The 14,218-nt window shown below is 30.9% G+C and overlaps 1 long non-coding RNA gene across 1 annotated transcript; it reads left to right on the top strand.

Annotated features, from left to right (window-relative positions):
- Positions 1-714: 714 nt before the first annotated feature.
- Positions 715-1,175, top strand: LOC149033865 (uncharacterized). Its single transcript, XR_016183249.1, has 3 exons — positions 715-847; positions 885-1,079; positions 1,117-1,175. It is a non-coding gene; the product is annotated as an uncharacterized LOC149033865 (long non-coding RNA).
- Positions 1,176-14,218: the final 13,043 nt, after the last annotated feature.

Here is a 14,218-nt window from a genome sequence, read left to right as displayed (position 1 = left end):
CTAATATACCAGTAATTTCAGATATAGCCTCTGATTTTGGAAAGATCTTAATTTAGAGAAAAGTTTCAATGGATGAGTACAGAAAAATATAGAAAATAATGAGCTAACATGAGAAGAGAAGAGCTTAATCGCAATGAAGATTAATTCTTCATACTTTTATTCATGAGTTTATTTATATTTTATTACTAAAATATTCTTCTATTTTAAATTTTTGAAATTTCTAAAGAAAATGGTAAGTGCATCAGCAGTACAATTATTATGAGATGTTTCAGATCTTTAAATTTATCATTTAGCAAAGCTATCATCCAGAGGATGGATATTAGGAGGAAATGTCTCCATAATAAGGTATGAATTAATTTAACAGTTAAATAATTTTTACTACCCTAGAGAACGGATATTAGAATGGATAAAACTACTAAGAAGAGCCACTCCATTAGAGATTAATAAAGGCTAAGCTTGCTAAAAAACAAGCATCTTAAGATGCAAGATTACTTCAAGCAAGAATCGCCTTACTCAAAATGGAAGAGAAAAAGGTAACAACTACCAATTAGTCTACATCTCTTAATAGGCTCAAAAAAAGATTTAAGACACCAAGAAACGAGCATAGTAAATTATTATGCTGCGAGAGCGCAATGCAAGAGCTCAAAAATAAAAAGAAGAAGTAATTTGTAGTCAATTTAAGTATTATCTCAAATAGTTCAAAAAAAAGCAAGAAGAGGATAGAGTTCTAAAGATGGAGCAAAATCGAGCTGTAAAAGAGGCTATGAAAGAGACTATTAAAGGAGGTAGAATGCAGACCTGGGGTAAAAATTGAGAGAATGCTACTCAGCGGCAGTTATAAAAAGGAGTTAGTAGACTAATTAAAGTTAATAACAATATTCTAGTAAAACAAATAAATGATCCTACTCCAGAAGAAGCAAGACTTGCTAAAAAATATGTCAGTTAAATCTACCATCAAAAATTTGGAGAGAGAAGCCGAGTAGCGACGTATGAGAGAGGCCTAAGAAAAGAAAATGAAATTGAAATAGGAAAGTTAAAATAAGATTATTGGAGAGTAGAAGAGGCGCATCGAGCTCTAAGTAAAAAATATAGTATTCTCATGTTTACAAATATTAGAATGCCGTTTCTCAAATGGAGCAAGAGGAGTTATAACTCATTTAGAAATTATAGAACACTCAGTTACTTCAAAAAGCTGGTAATTTTTATATTTCACGTTCTGATATTTGTTAATATTTGTTAGCATATGATGATTTGTAAAATGCGTTATCTCAGGGACAATCTCCTGCTAAATCTATTTCCTCTGCAAGAGTGACTACGAGTCAAACTAAGAGAAAAGCTCAGTATTGATTGATAAAATACTTTTTAACTATTAAAAATATTTTGAAGATTTATAAGTATATATATATATATATACATGTAGTTTATTAACATTAAGAAATAATCTTAAGCTTATTTGAAGATACCAGGTGTTTATTATATTACGGGAATATCACTTGAGCTATAATAAGGACAATATAATCCTCTAAATTTTATCTGCGATTATACTAATTTTTGGATATAAAATAAGGAAGGAAAATATTTTGTAGGGAGAGTTGATACTTGACCAGGCAAGAATTATAAGGGACTAGATATAATTTTAACATCAAATAGAGATAATACTTTTAAGCTTGTTAATGAGGGGAAATTCAATTTGAGAGTCGCGTTCTAAAAGTATGAAATAAGAGAGCTTGATGTCGTTTAGTGCAAAAAAACTACCACTTTCTTTAAAAATTCTTTGAGGGTAAATGAAAGGAGGAGTAAATCAAAGAAGAGAGGGAAATTACTTACTGATGATCAATAAGATGATAGTATGTCTGCTATTTAATCAGAGGAGAGTTAGAATGGAGATATTTTCACATTAATTGATGATAAATCTAGAAATTAGGTCATTAAAACAAGCAACTCAATAATGAAATAAAAATGAGTTTTGGCAATAATTTTAAGTATATTGATATTAAAATTAAAATTAAGTTTATTAAACAAATATATGCGAGCAATATACTACCGAAATTACTCTCCATATCGAGGTAAAATTACAATATCTCCTTATTCACACTTAATTATTAGACAGTCAAGTTCTATCTCAAATTAACTACTAAGCTAATTTTTTACGTCCCGATAATAAAAAATATTGGAGCTAAAAATAACCGTATTAAAGCGAACGTTATGCCAAGAAAAAATATCAAGCAGAGTAATTAATGCACTAGTTTTAATAAAATTAGACAAAAGTTAATGATTTGAAGATTTCCAAAGCTGATTGAAAAGCCTAACTTTGATTCAATAGCCTCAAAGATTTAAGATGAAATGAAAAATTAATCTTATCAAAGTCAATAGGGAAAGAAAAGTGTTGCTTAATCGCAACCAAGAAGTCAATTGTCGTCTTCATTAAAAAAGCGAGAATGGTAGATTAGAGAAAATGCTATTAAAAGAATATCTTCACCTACTTGAAATTCGAATATCAGATAAAGACAAATATATAGGGAAGATCATTAGAGTATCGGGAGTCCAAATTTTATTCCATGTAACCCGATAGAGGGCAAGACTTCAATAGTTGGCGATAGATTTGCAATGTTAGATGATCATTTTGATAACCCTAAAAATGTAGACTTTAATAATATTTTATCATTTTGTAGGCTGAAAGATAGAGTTATTAATATAGTAAAACGTAGAGAATGACAACGGACTTTTTTCCATCCCATAAAGCTGGAACACCTGTATTTTTGAAGTAATTTTATAATGCCTAATTGTATATGTGTATAGACAAACTAACTACTGGAATAACAAAAATGATCTGAATACATTCTTTAAATGTCACCAGGGCTAGTAAAAAAAATCATTCATTGCAATAAACTACAAAAAAATAGGGAAAGCAGTGAATAATGCATTTTTGAGGTTAAAGTAAGCGGAGAAATAAGGGATTGACGATTCAAATATACAGAAAACTCGATAAAAAATGGGTGCGATGATGAGTAAAATCATGAAATTTCGCTCTCAATCACAGAGTCCTCAGTTCTCTGAAAATAGTAAGATGATGCCATTTCATAAAAGAGACCTAACACTGCCAGATATTGAGATGGACAACAACAATGTATGAAACTAGATTATCATATTATATAAAATTTTATAAAAACTTAGTACATGTAATAAATAAATTTTTCTTGAATAGTATTCGAAATTAATTTTGTACATTTAATTAAAAATTGAAAGTGCTCAAGTTTACCTTCATATATTTTGAGGGGTTTTGGGGTTTTGGGGTTTTGGGGTTTTGGGGTTTTGGGGAATTCTCTTTGTATATTGGTAAATATAGGTATATTTTTCTTGTTAATTATTTAATGTAATTTGTATGATTAAAATAATACTTCTTCCCTATATTTTCTTATAATTTTATCATGATAAAAAAATTAAATTCTAAATTACTCAGAAACATTTCCCCGAGAATTGAATAGCACATTAAAAAAAGATTTTTTTCCTTCTAATCAACTCTACCAAGTTACGATAAAATAAGAAAAATTTAATAGCCCTAAAATGCGAGATATCTAAACTCTTAAGAAGATAATGATACAATAAGCGCGCTCTCCAATCTGATGTTCTTCAGATAATTTTTGGATAGAGATATCATCAAAATAAAGGGAGTTCCTAAATCAAATTATTAAACTAATAATTCTTCTCCTACTACTGGCTGGTTGCAAGTCTAATATCCATTTACAAAATCAAATTAATTAAAGTAATTATACTTCTTCTCCTATATTAGTTTTTAATGTACATGCATATAAATGAATGTATTATAGGTAAGCTTATCGAAAGCTAGATTTCTAATAAATCTGATTTGGAATGATACTATAAGAAATGGATGCACTGGCAGGGGACACATGCTATAAATACGTTTAAACCAATTAATTTTATCAGAATAATAAAAACTACTTTCTTGTTACTGCATCAGTCGATCATATCGATTTTTTATCTAATTTATAACTAGACAGAGATTTAAGACTAACCAGCTATCCGATTTGGAATGGAAATTCCACACTAATGGCATCGATTGACTTCTAAACTAGATAATATGGTAGAAAAAGCTAATATTAATATATAGGTCATGCATTATTTGTATTTGCTGCAAGATTAGAAAATGAGGGCATAAAAATTCCTCCTCTAGACATATCCTAAATGGGAGGAAATGATATATACAGTGCGAAGGAAAGATTTGAATTTGGAGATTTAAATATGATGAAGAGAAGAAAACTGTCAAAATCATCTCTGCTAAAGTCTCCTCCTGGTCGTGAATAATCTGAGATCATTCATTCTCTTTTTACATCAAGTAAAGTAGAGAGGAAAAAACAGAATTTGATACCAATGAAGAAAACAATTAACTAAAACTGTCTATTAATGCATGATCAGGAGAGAAATAAACATGGTAATATATTTGGCGGCTATTTAATGAGACAAGGTTTTGAGATAGCCTGGTGCACTGCGTATCTCTTTACCGATGGCAAATAGAACCCTGTAAAAAATTAATAAATCGTTATTAAATTGGATTTTAGAAAATAATATCATGCGATCAAATGAACTTTATTCAGCCAGTGCATATTGGAGAGACGCTAAATTTAGTGAGTAAGATAGTGTATACAAAAGGTAGAACTATAAGAGTTTGTGTTAAGGCTTAAAATGTAACTAAATCATAGCTTGATATGTTAGTTTTTAACTTTTTAAATTAAAATTTGTTTAATTAATGCAGAGGAGGGGGGCTTACAAACGAGTTTCATTTTACTTTCTAATTTGATGATGAAATTAAATAGGTGTACCCATAAACATACGAAGAAGCAATGTGCTATTTGGAAGCGAAGCGTAGATAATAAAGAAATAAAATTCTTATATTTTGATTTATTTTAAATTCTGTATATGTAAATATTTTTTTACAATCATAGCTATTTAAATCGATACATATACAAAATTAAGTAAAAACATTAAAAAAATAATGTAAGAAGAATTTGGAGGCAATTAAGATCTCACAATAGAGGAGCTTTCTCAAAAGCTTGTAAGTTTAATTTAGGATATGCATATTTTTTATTTGCTGATCAAAATATTGTAATCTTAGGAAGGTATTGAGAAATAAAACTAACAAGTAATACGTGAGAATCAACTGTTTGAAAGTTATATCGCAAGAAATGCTAAGCGAGATGAGAGAAGATATGAAGAGGCATCGTAATTTTAAAAATCTAAATCAAGTATAATATTTCTGTTATTTTGAGCTGCCATTTTTAGAAAAGAAGGGCCCTAAAGGGGGAGCTGAGCGTAAGCTACTCGGCGCTGAGTAGAAATATGACATTGCTAACAGTTAACTTTAAGCTCTACGCTCTAATATATAAGACGGGAGATAAAAATCCGAAGCTTTACTCTAACGATTAAAAGTAAGTTATAGCGTATTACAAAAATGACAATAGGCCATCCTATAAGGAACCGATGTCAACATCCATGAGATTAGAAAAGAAGCTTTTGACTTTGGCCGTTTCCTAAACACAGCTTAATCTGGACGCACAGGCAAATATGACGCTGAAAAGCTGGAAAAGTATATGAATGACAAATTCAGACAAAAAGAGCAACAAGTTGATAAATTACAACTTAAAAATATTCAACTCCGATCACAGATATGCAAAGCTGAAAATTAGATACAGCACAAAAATGATATGGGCGATGATCTAAAATTTATCGACTTTCATCAGCTTCAGATTGAGAACAAAAAGCATGTAAAGGACATTGATTAAAGAAACAAAAAGATACTGGCCCTTAAAATGACTACTGGCAAAACTGTGCAGCACTTAAACGCTCTCAAACGAAAGTTAACTTAATCAATGAAGGAGTCAAACCGAATGGAAAGATAAAAGAGAGAAAAGAGTGATGCTCTCCTCAAGGTAGAAGTTGACATTAAGAAGGTTAAGTAATAAAATCAAAAGCTACTAAAAGAGCAGAGAAAGCTCCTGATTCAAATAGACAAGGCGAAAGGAATGCCTAAGGTCATTGATTACGTGCGTGATAAAAAGTAACTTCAAGACTTGACGAAAGCATGTAAAAATTGGAAGAGAAAGATTGAGATATCTAATACAGCTAAAAAACGTATGAAATTAGCAATGGTTGATAATCAAAAAGTGAGAATGAATGAATACTAATGAAAATGTATACTTTTCATTTATTTATTATATTAACAAAACCATTATTGACTATCATCAAGATGAGAATTCCTGTGTCAGAACATAGCTAGTTATTCTGCCCCAAGTTTGGCTAACGCATCCCCATTCAAACGTTCTCTAGCAGCTGTAATAGATTATCATTAAGTTTGTTAATTATGTTTTATGTTAATTCAGATTTTTAGTAATAAAAGATGGATTCTACTAGAAGGCTTGCTTGATACGATCCCACATTGCAGAGGTTTATACTCCTAAATCATAACACTTATTAGCTACTGGATCAAAAGCAGCCAATCCTTCACCTAATGCGTAGAGTCCTGTGATTCCACCATGTGTATACTCAATTTCTTAAATAATTACTTTTATAGCAACACTTCCACTTAGTAAAGTTAAAGTATTAGATATTGCGTTGCTAAGCGATGTTAAGTTGGTTGAACATCCATCCAGTTCTTATCCCTGTTTGAGGAACCTTGCGTTTGTGATGTATTCTTTGATTATATATACCCACTGCTCAGCTGAGAATTATAATAGATTTTCTGGGAATTATAGAGATAATTCAGGGCTTCTGAGTCTATTCATTTTCTTTTCAATATTAATGCTGGTTATATGATTTTAACTCTAAAGCGGCATATTGCTTTGGGCTTATACTTTTTTCTCTGAACTTCCTTTTAATGATAATAAGACTGGCTCTGTCTCTAAAGCAATACGCAAAAGTATACCAATCTGATGAACCAAAGAAGGCCAGTCTGCTTTATCAATTGAAGATCTGATGCTGATACCAATCGCTGCTAATTGAAGAGATTGTCTCGTAAAGCTAGATTGTATAGAATCAAGTATGTGTCCGAATGATTAAAATTGATTCAAAAAACTGTTACTTTTGTTATTAACCATGAGACCTACAGTAAGACAGTGCTTAATAGCATTTCCCCCTTTCGAGAGAGCAGATGTGAGATTAAATATTGCCTCTTTGTTTGTTTTAGTTGAAAAAGAGATTAAGCTGAGAATGAATTAATTTCCGAATTTTTATACATTTTATAAACAGTTAATGGTGGTTGTCTATGCACTGCCATTAATACTCAATCCTTGCATTAATTTCGAAAGTAGAAACTTAAAAGTTAGAGAGTCTTAGCTTGTTTGAGAAAGTTGATCTCTACTGAATGTTTCAGACGAAATAGAAGAAGAAGAAGCAAAAACTTGATGTGATAATACCAAAAGTATAAATATTGTCAGAGGAATATTTCGGTGTAGATTTGCGAACAATGATGCCATTTTCTTCATTATATTTTAATTTTATTATTCATAATTTAAAAGATTTAATCATCGTTCTCATCTATAATATTATTATTTTTTGCTATCTTTTACCAGCATTAGTAATTAAATAAATGAGACTTTCTTAAAATAATTAAAGGGATCATCTCTGGGGTTTTGGGGTTTTGGGGTTTTGGGGTTTTGGGGTTTTGGGGAGAATCTCACTTAGTAATTTCAGAAACTCAAGATAGTCTTCATCCAATGATAAAAAGATTAAGCATAGATGAATAAACTCCAAGACCTTTGCAGCAAGAGAATCTAATTTATTGAAATGAAATCGAAAAGGCACAATAGATGATGATAATGTAATGATAAAACTGCCATAACAATATTACAACTCAAGCTAAAATGCGATGGATTTTAGAAAGAGTGATTTTGATGCGCTACAAGATGAGTATTATACTCCTCAAATATTTATGAACTTCCTTGCAATTGATGCTACTTCTAGAAAAAGTAAGCCTTTAGTCATCTTATCTATGCGGAGCTATTTTAGATTATTTGAAATCGCAAGCAAATCACGGTAATCAACATAATTTTTAATTTTCAGATGAAGATGAGGAAAATTTTGGCTATGCAAACTTTAACTTTAGTCTAGATTTAGCGTTTTAAAAAACAGTCAGCGTTAGTGAATGTGACTATCACTGCTGAGTCACTCAAATGTGCGATCTAGATGCAATTGAATCTGATTAAATTTTTAATTAAAGTTATAACGGCTTTATCATATTGGTTAACAATTAGAATGATCCATAGACTTACACCAATTTATTTCATCGTCTCACTGGGAAACCTAAGATATTTGTTTTTCTTAAAGAATAAAAGAGAGATTCACAGTATAAGAGAAAGAGCAAGAAATCATTGCTAAGGAACTCAACAATTCTAAAAAATTCGTAAAAGAAAAATTAAGCCAAAAATAATCTAGTGAGAAAAGTTGGAAAATATTTTAAGAAGAAATTTAATTGTCCATTTGTTTAAACATCTAGCTATTTGGTATAATATTTTACTTATTGTCTAAAACGTTTTATAGAAAAGTAGACGGAACATTTTAACAAAATTAATTTAGTAAGTTGATAAAGTGTAAGGGAAAATATTAAATTAAAAAGTCTCAATTTGTCAAAAAATTTTACTGTTTTTTCTGAATAAAGATGAGATTGGGACCTATGTATTCGCCTCAATTTTGAGGATTTTCATTATTTTTCATATGATATTCTGCTCTCTGAGTTTATTCTATGCTCTTGATTTGGTGACCACTTAAAATATACAATCTACTAGAGTAGATGGCGATCCTCTAATTATTTTTACATCCTTGTTTTCATTTTTCGGTTTTTTGATATCAAGTATCGCGTATTACGGGCTTTAAAGGATGAGTAAATAATATCTCAAGCTTGTAAGTGATTTTATAAAAATATACTTTAACAATAGTTTGTGTTCGGAACACTCTTAAGTCTTTTGTGGGCAGTAACAGCTATGTTAAACTCAATTTTTGATAATTTCCTATAGTAGAGTTCTGAAGATGACATAGCTCATTAAAAAAAAATTGAGAAAGTTGATAAAGTGATTTAGATATTTGAAGGAATTAACATTTTCGTTCTCATCATAATTACAATTCTAACTCGACATTAAATTAAGCGATACAATTTACTAAAACAAGCGAAATAAAACATTGCATTAGAGAGAATAATGGTCAAAAAGGATTTCAAATCTTAGACCTCTTTCGTTAATTCATCATCCTTTCAGCAAAGTTAAGAAGATGATAAATTCCGCTCAAGTAATTCATAGTCGTCATTTTAATTTAAGGAGATAACTTCGCTTCCTCAATCAAAGGACTAATAAAAATCCTCCTAAAATTCAAGAGAAGAGAAATATGCCAGGACTTTCGGTTTTGCAAGAAGAAAAAGTAGCAATGAATGAGTTACATGTAATTAAAAGATAAATAATTGAGTATACTAATTTTTATAGTATTTTATTTAAGCTACTTCGTATATAATATAATCTTAAGATTATTTTATTTCAATCGTTTCTTAATAATCATCATCATTTTTTACTTTAAGAAATACCATAGCTTTCTAAACTAGTCCTAAGAAGTCTTGTCCTAAGAAGTTATTAATTTCCAGTCTACCCAGCAGTTGTGATATCAATCTGCTTTTTTTTATATGTTGTATTTGCCTACACTTTTACTCTTGAGCCTTAATCAATTAAAACTTAATCATCCCCATCATCATCAATATTATCTTGAATCGAAATTTTTTGTTGCCTTTTTGTTGTTATTTTCTATTTCAATTCTTTGTAATCATTGCTAGAAATAGTCCACTATTTTTTATAAAAATTTTTCGTTTTTTTCAGATTAGGAGTGAACCTATTATTGTAAATTTTTTTATTCACTGCCTTCTTAGTTGCCATATTACCCCCAGCGTTTGAAAATTTTACAAGACAAGAGGGAGCATCTCTAGGAATTCGTTTTCCACCAGTTCCAGTTTCATAGTTTTCACAAAATTAATTTTAATTGTAGTGGCCTGAAAATGTGCGATTAAATTGATCATGATTGGTATATATATGACTTCCAGCTCTGATTTTATATCCATACTTTTTAAAGAGTTCCTATCTATCCTTTTTGATCCGGTTGATTTCATTCAATCTCATTTATTCGTCTGGTGAGAGAGGTGGCTTAATATGATCGATTATCACTTATCGAGGAACAAGAGAGAGTAGGTATTAAAGAGTGGTCTTTGTCAAATCTGTTTGTATTTCTACATCGTCTGCATTTGGCGTGTCAGTGGCTACTGAATGTCTTCTAGGCTTCATTGAAAATTTATTAGATTAGTCCATTTTTCATGTCTATTCTATATAAACAGGGTTAGGTAAGTTACTTTGATATCAAACTATTAGTTTGATGGTTGCTGTAAAAATCCACTTTAATTAATTAATGAATCGAATTCGCTTGTGCTGATTCTTTTTTATTTTTTCTTTATTGATGAATGAACCTATAATAGGATTATGTGAATTATGTCATAAAATTACCTTATTTTTCTGTTGATTATCGTCTAAATCTTACTCATCTTCGTCTTATATTTACTTCAACTCTGATGGATTAGCTTTATTTTTCTCTTTCAGGAGAATTGAGGCATCAGTTTTTCTACGCTAGCTTTTTCTTCTTAGAGATTGTTTTTCATTCTCATTAAGCATTTATCCATCATCTTAATTATACAATGAATCCTCCTCATCATATTAGTCTTATTAAGTAAAAGATCTCTCTAGATCATCATCAAATGATTACGATTGATTAAATTTGCGAGTTGTTCCTCTTCTACTTTTATAGGTTTTTTATCTGCTAAGATCCTATTATCTTTGCGTACTAGTTTAATCTCCTTATTATATTTATTAAATGAGGAGATCATCTTATTCTTCATCATTCTCTTGTTCATCAAAACTACCTTGCTAGTTTTCTTTTCTAGTCTGTTTTCTCTTCATTCTTGATGAAGTATTGAGAAAAGATTTCTTCCTTACACTTGTTTTTGATGAAGGTGAATCATCTCCTTGTCCAATCGGGCCAGTTACCTATTTCTTAAATTTTCTGCTTTCCATCGCTAATTATTTTGGTCCAGCTCCTGATTTAATTCCTTTAATGCTTACTCTTCTGTTATCACTGCCGTCAGCTGCAAGTTTTATAGTATTTTTTTTCTAAAGCTATTTTCTTTGCATTGGAGTTAAGGATTATTATTAAAACAATTCTACTTCATCGTCCTCTTCCTCTTCTTAATTTTAATCGAAATGCTAAGGATCTTTGTGATGTTTTGAATTGGTTGGAGACTTTGAAATTTTTATTTTAGCTATAGATGGTGTAGGATCATTATCTCTTTATATATTTTTAGTTGAACCTTGAAGCTAGTTTGGAGTAATTGAAGTTAAAGGTTTACTTGAATTCGAGGCAAGACTCTTTTTCTAGCTCATATCTGATTTCAACTTCTGCATTGCTTATAGCTACTATTGCATTGCAGGATCCATAGCAAAGTTTCCAGTATCTTATTTTTCATCATTAAGCTAAGATAATTTTCTTTCTTATTGCTCCATCTTTCTTTGAAGTTAAGCTTCCATTCGCTTCCGTCTCATCTCTTATAACTGCTTTTGGGCTTGCTTCTACCTTTAATCAAATGAATCCACCGATTAGTTATCATCTTTTTTTTTGTCTTATGTGTAGTCTCCTTAAACTGATCACTGTAAATGAAATTCCTCCTCATTTTAATCAAATTAGTCTTACGAAAACTTAGTTCCTTGAATAACTGGCGACCTAATATCATTTCAAGGCTCTGTTAATTATTCCATCTATTTCGCAACTTTTATCGCCTAACCAATTGCTGTTTGATTTTGAGATTAAGTCGCACCACTCACGGTTTCAGTCGAGCTGTAGACCCCTTGGGCTAATGCCTATTTAAGCGTCTCAACTCTCATTTAGGAAACCTTAAGCTTTTCCTGTACTTTACTTAACTCATTCAAAGTTTAAGCCATCTTTTTCTTTTAATTCTTTAATCATTTCTCAGTATTTTCGACATCATTAGTTAAAGATTAAACCTTCTAGTTCAAAGCCTTGATATCAATCTTGGCATCCTCAAGCTACTAATTTTGTTGCTTTTTACCTTACCCACTCTCCTTCTTATCTTTCATCATCTCGCTGATCTTTTAATTCTTCAACTTAATCTTCATTTACAGATCATCTATTTTAGAATTCTATTCGGTTATCAATTACTCCTATCGCTATATTTTAACCTCCATTATATACTCATCGCTCATCTCTTTAAAAGTCTAAATACCTATCTCTTCTCGTTCGCCTCCTTTTGCCAATATTCCTGCAATTCATAAAACAGTACCAAACGAGACATCTTTCATCTTCTGCTCTAAAAATTTTTGACTTTAGCCTTACTCTGGAAAGTTATTTGGATTGATTCCGCTGAGTAAGCTCGCTAATCGAGAGGCTGTACTTTTTTAGTTGTATTAATCGAGCTACTGGGATATTTAGTCAAGGTCGGTGGTAACACCACTTCCATCTTAAGACGTTATCTTCTCCAGATTCTTTTTTAGCAAATCTAGTTCTTATTCAAATTTCTAATAGTTATCTTCCTATTTTCTTGCTTAATTAAGCACTCTTTGCGTTGCCAAAATCTAATTTTCTCAACTGCTTGGCCTATTAGCATTTATCCCTGCCATTTTATACAATTTTTCAATTGCACTGTTAAGCGTATCAATTTTATTGACGTATGATTTGCATGAGTTTTTGTGGTATGCTATAAATCGCTCAAAATTTTGAGTTATTCCAAGTGTACATCGAGCAAGGAGATGTGATATAGAATTACTTTTTGGTTATAAAATTTGGGTAACTTGATCGAAGCAGTGCGAATATATATAATTTTGCTTTGTAAGTGAAGAGAGCATCTCAGATTAAATTTATGCAGGCTCTGGCGTTGGTTAATTACTTCTGAAAAGATTAGCTTAGAATGCATGTTGAAATGTTAACAGCTTGGGGTCTCTCTGATTTTTTTGAAATTAACTTTTTTTATACTAAAATGAGGATTTTGAAGGGCTCATTTATGAAGTAGGACGAGACTTCAGTGCTTTTGGCTGAGTTAAATTACCGAATCCTGTAGTAGTACCCGTTGGCGATTTTGCTGATTAAGTAGCAGCATGCCTAGATGCTTCTGTGTGAATTCTAACTTGACGATCTTTAGAGGTGACGTTTCTATTTGTATCTACTCTAAGATGCTAGTTATAGTGCGGAATGGTGCTTGCAGGGGATCTTGGAGACATCTCATTAATTAAATTATACTAATGTTACATTGAGGTATTGTAAAACTATATTTAGTGCTCATCAAGCCACTTTTAGATTAAATTTAGCTCCTTTCATATTGATACTTTTTAGCTAGAAAGAAATGGGTTAGTTAGGTAGGGAGTGGGCGATATTTTCTAGTTAGCTATACTGTTATAAAAGGCAGCTTGTGGATTTTATGAAAACGTTCAATTTTAACTCACTTAGCTCAGAGGAATATCAAAGGGCATTGGATATCCTCCACTATAATTTAGATGTTTATGATTCTAGATTTTAGATTATTGTGGGGTGGAGTTAAATGACATATTTTGGTATATATTCTTCCCCAAGATTTCTCTCTTTTTATCTTTATTATTTGATTGTAGACTGGAATTGAAATTTCTACCAGTGCTGTTTCTAGATGAACGAGAGCTGTTGTAATAATTGCTTGTAATTTTATCTTAATTAGCAGGGATGTTTATTTTCTGCGCCATCCATCCCCTAACATCTATCTATTTCTTCTTTCCAATACTCCATCTCTGATGCCCTTAATATCCTTTTTATTTTCATTTTTGAGCAGGCGTTTTTTCCATCACAGGTGGTAACGAGCTATATTTCGCGTTTTGCATTGAATTGATGGAAATTTTCGGCTGTGCAGATTTAGGTTTGCTATGATTATATTGCTAATTTTACTAATAATTGAGCTGACCACCATCATTCTATTAACGCAGTAGTGAGTTTTTCTTTAATTTCATATTCATCTGTGTAAAGGGGAGTTATACTTAATTATCATTATCTTGAAGGAGCATTTCAGCTAAACGATCTCTATCTCAGGTATGCTTGTATCCAATCGGTGTTTCCATTCCATGGCCACTCGAATTTATAAAATATTACTAATTCT

The sequence above is a fragment of the Pocillopora damicornis genome, unplaced genomic scaffold, assembly GCF_964200805.1.
Source record: "Pocillopora damicornis unplaced genomic scaffold, jaPocDami1.2 SCAFFOLD_1885, whole genome shotgun sequence".
In the NCBI taxonomy this organism is placed as follows: domain Eukaryota; kingdom Metazoa; phylum Cnidaria; class Anthozoa; order Scleractinia; family Pocilloporidae; genus Pocillopora; species Pocillopora damicornis.
The sequence above is the reverse complement of the archived record's forward strand: the minus strand, read 5'-3'. Positions and strand labels throughout refer to the sequence as shown.